Genomic DNA, 5,001 nt, shown 5'->3' on the forward strand with positions numbered 1-5,001 from the left:
TAGAACCTTTACCCAACAGGTGCTAAACCCTTCCACTGCTATGTCCATAGCCACATTTCAGTAACCTTTGCCATCAACATATTTCCTGTTTTGTATTTTTTCAAATATTTCACCTATTGTTGTTTTGAGTTAAGGATATAGAAAGCACCAAAGTATAAACTTAGTATACCATTTTGACCAGAATCTCCTTATCTATTCTAACTTATTGAATTCTAACTTGGTTCATTTATTTCATCTCTCTTTTTAAAACAAAAGCAGTCCCAGCTAACACAATAAGACAAGAAAAAGAAATAAAGCATATACTGATTTGGAAGGAAAAAATAAAAGTCTTTGTAGATGACATGATCGTCTATGTAGAAAATCTGAAAGAATCAGCCAAAAAACTCCTGGAACTAATAGCAAGGTTGCAGGATACAAGGTTAATAATATACAGAAGGTCAACTACTTCCCTATATAACAGTAAATAAACAAATAGAATTTGAAATGTAAAATGCAATACTTTTTATATTAGCACTCTCCAAAATAAAATACTTAGATATGAATCTAAGAAAATATGTACAAGATCTATATGAGGAAAACTATAAAACTAATGAATGAAATCAAATAACTAAATAAATGAAGAGATATTCCATGTTCATGGATGGGAAAACTCAATATTATCAAGATGTCAGCTCTTCCCAACTTGATCTATAGATTCAATGAAATTCCAATCAAAATCCAAGCAAGTTATTTTCTGGTGATTGACAAACTGGTTCTAAAGCTTATGTGGAAAATTAACAAACCAAAAATAACCGATAGAATATTGAAGAAGAACAAAGTTGGAGGACTGACACTACCCAATTTTAGTACTTATTTTAAGCTACAGTAATCGAGATTGTGTGGTATTGGCAATAGACAAATAGATCAATGGAACAGAATAGAGAGTCCATAAATAGACCCACATAAATAGTCAACTAATCTTTGACAAAGGAGTGAAGACAACACAATGGAGCAGTTTTTGTTTGTTTGTTTGTTTTTTAACAAATGGTGCTGAATCAACTAGACATGCACATGTAAAACAAAAAAACAAAAAACAGACTTTATGTAACCTGAAAGATTAACTCAAAATGGACCACAGACCTAAATGTAAAATATAAAACTACAAAACTCCTAGAAGATAACATAGAAGAAAATCTAGATGACCTTTCATTTGGCAATGACTTTCCCCTCCCCTGCCTCAGGGAATGCTTCTATGTTAAAAAGTTTAGAAGGTAGAAAAGTTCTTGGAGGTGTATTCTGAAGATTTGTTCAGAAGGCTGGTGTTAGCAGGCTTCATCCTCTGGGGGACTCAACAGCAGGTAAGTAGAGAAGGACTGGGGACCACAGCTTCTTCTGGAGGAGTGAGAACCTAGTGCAGATTGCTGTAGAATACACCAGAAGCTCTTTTATGTCAAACTTTCTTTGGGATCCAGCTTTACCAGTAAGCTTGTTGCCTCTGAGTATAGGGTCTTCTCATCCATGCTTTGAACATCACAGAAAACAAAGAATTTCCTTCCTCCAACTTTATCAGGTTAGCTATTTATCACAACAACAGAACAAAGGGGGATTGACCTTTTAAAATTAATATTGAGATTGTCAGTCATGACAATTCCCCAACTATAACCACAAACATACCAACAGTAGCATCAATCATGGTTGCAATGGCAGCTCCATGAAGGAATCCAGGTGCTCCTTGCAGGTAAGGACCTCCTTGAAATATGCAAACTATCCTTTCTTCAACATGATTATGGAATATCACATATTCAAGGCCCAGGCCTTCCTTAAGGCTTCTAGGGAAAAGCTGGGCCTATGACATTTGTTATTTTACAGGCTTTGTGTTGCGAAAAAGGTTTTGAAGTCTTTAATACTTCAAGTTGATTTACATTTATATGAAGGCAAATGTTTCTAGAAGCCAGCTTCACATTTCTTCATGAACTGGTCAATGAAGAGTCTCATGTCCTTGCTCCAGCTGGGCATGGGAGAGAACGGTTCCTATTAATGATCTCAGAAGAAAACTACCTCTGCACAGCTGCATGGTCCCTCACGGGGGGGAGGGGGAAACACCTCCCTGTGGGGGAGCAACCCCCACTCACACCCCACCACCCACCCCAGGCAGATGCAGTTACAAGGATCAGCTCCACAGCATGGCTCCCAGGGTGCCCAGGCTCCACCAGAATGGCTGCCCGCCCACCCACTTGCACCTCCCCTTTCATGGAGGGGCATGTGACATCTGGAAATGACTTTTTAGATACAACACCAAAGGCACAATCTATTAAAGAAATAGTTGATAAACTGGACATGATTAAAATTAAAACTTTCTGCTCTTTAATAGACATTGTCAAGAAAAATAAAGAGACAAGCCACAGACTGGAAGAAAATATTTGCAAAGATATATCTGATAAAGAACTATATCCAAAATATGCAAAAAATTCTTAAAATTCAGCGATAAGAAAATAATCTCATTAAAAAATAAGATAAATCATTAACAGATATCTCATCACAGAAAATATACACATGGCAAATAAGCAGATGAAAAGGTACTGTATATCATATGTCATCAGGGAAATGCAAATTAAAACAATGGGATACTGATGCATACCTATTTAAATGGCCAAAATGTGGAACATTGATAATGCCAAATATTGAAGATATGGAGCAACAAGAACTTTCATTCAATGCTAGCATGAATGCAAAATAACAGCCAATTTGGAAGATCGTTTGGTAGTTTCTTACAAAACTAAATATAGTCTTACCGTACTATCCATCAATAGCACTCCCTGGTATTTACCCAAAGATGTTGAAAATGTATGTCTATGCAAATACCTGTACATGGATATTTATAGCAGCTTTATTCATAATTGCTAAAAATTGGAGGAAACCAAGATATACTTCAGTAGATGAATAGGTAAACTGTGATATATCCAGACAATGGAATATTATTCAGCACCATAAAGAAAATGAACTATCAAGACATGAAAAGAGATGGAGAAAATTTAAACACATAGTACCAAGTAAATATGAAAAGGCTATATATTGTATGATTTCAACTATATGATTTTCTAGAAAAGGAAAAACTATGAAGATAGTAAAAACATCAGTGATTGCCAGGGATTGGTGGGAGAAAGAGATGAAAGGCAGAGCACAGAGAATTTTTAGGGTAGTGAAAATACTCTTTACAACACCATAATGATGGATATGTGTCAAAACCCATAGAACGTACAAGAGTGAACCCTAATGAAACTATGGACTTCAGGTGATAATGACATATTAGTGTAGGTTTATCAATTGCAACAAATATACCACTCTGGCGGGGAGTGTTGATAAAGGGGGAGAGGGTATAATGGAACTCTCCGAACCTTCTTCTCAATTTTGTTATGAACCTAAAAATAATAAAGTTTTAAAATGCAAAAAAAAAGTATTTTAGTCTTCAGAGTTTGACCAAATCCTGTAAGTTTTTATAAAATCTTTTCATTAATTTTGTTTTCTCAATAACCTACTTCATATATATAGTGTATATATATGTTATAAATACACACTAGCTAATTATTACAAGTAGAAGATACATCAGTATATATCTAATCATAAAAATAAGTAGCTTCCTTTTGTTTCCCAGAGTCCATAGTCTCTCATGCTTCATTCCCCCTTCTGTTTACCCCCCCTTTCTTCTTCCCTTTCTTCTTCTACCGATCTTCCTACTTCTTATGTTCCATAAATGAGTGAAACCATATGACAATTGTCCTTCTCTGCTTGACTTATTTTGCTTAGCATTATATTTTTTTAATTTCCTCTGGCTCAAGAGCTACTTAGGAATTTTTGTTGCTTTTGCATTCAAAATATGAATCAGTGAATAAGTCACCTCTTTTTCTATTTTTAAACCTCATTTTTAGCTCTTCTATATATACATTTACCACTATATGCACCATGAAAAAGAAGCCCCAAGTCATCAAAGTCCCTATTTTCCATCCTCAGGAAGAGACACAAGAAATCCTACCTCAGCAACCTTCATAGCTGTTTCCTATCTTTTACTGCTGATGAGATCCTGGCTGAAATTCCCCAGAGCTGACAATATAACCAATAACATAATATGAGAATTTTTAGTAATACATGCCTCCATTCCATAATGTTAGTTTTACGCTATTTTTTCCTCTACCTTACACTCTGGCGGTTCAAATTGAGAAGAGAAATAAAAACACTTCAGGAGACTTATTTATATCCATTTTATTAAATTCACACTCACTCCATGAAGGCTGTTGAGAGCGTGCATCAGAGTTGGAAGCTACTTGGGGCAAATTTCTGGATTTTGTCCTACTTCACGTTGTTAAATTCAGTAAAAAATGCATTGAGGAAACAGTCAGGAACATTGAATGAATTTAAATTTATTTCAGCTGCTGATTTAATCTGATAAACGTGTGCCCCTCTTTAGAGAGTGAACTAAAAGTTAAAATTTAAAACGGGCTCTATTTTATTTCACTCTATGTGAAGAAAAGGGATATTGCCCAAGGAAAATGTCAGCAGTGATGTCAGTCGTTCCAGCCTTCGGGGCCAGTGGTTTTATGTCAGTCGTTTGGTGTGCGAGCACCTCAGCAGCAGAAATGAGCAGAGAAGAAGAAAAAGAAGCTAGAACTGAACAGGACAGGGGTTTAGAAGAAACAGGAAGGTCTTCCCTCTCCACAGTGTCTAGTTCAAAACACTGGTTCTCAAAGGGTGTCCCCTAAACCAAGAGTATGTTTTTCTTGTGAGCTTGTTAGAAATGCAAATTCCTGGGTACTTCTGTGACCTATTGAATCAGAATCTCTGGGGATAGAGCTCAGAAAACTGTGTTAAAGCTCACCAGGAGATTCATATGCATATTAAAGTTTGAGAACCACTGAGGTAGGGAAAGATATTTAATTAGGCAAATTGGGTAGGAGAAATTCAAGAAGTCAGAACTAATTGTGAAGACAAATGGAAATAGTCACCTAGCTTCTAGGATTGGTGCAGCCA

The 5,001-nt window shown here is 35.9% G+C and overlaps 1 pseudogene; it reads right to left on the minus strand.

The window, feature by feature from the left end:
• Nucleotides 1–1,410: 1,410 nt before the first annotated feature.
• On the minus strand, nt 1,411–1,995 carry LOC103674661 (annotated as a pseudogene).
• Nucleotides 1,996–5,001: the final 3,006 nt, after the last annotated feature.

This window comes from Ursus maritimus, unplaced genomic scaffold (assembly GCF_017311325.1).
Source record: "Ursus maritimus isolate PB19 unplaced genomic scaffold, ASM1731132v1 scaffold_3, whole genome shotgun sequence".
Lineage (NCBI taxonomy): Eukaryota > Metazoa > Chordata > Mammalia > Carnivora > Ursidae > Ursus > Ursus maritimus.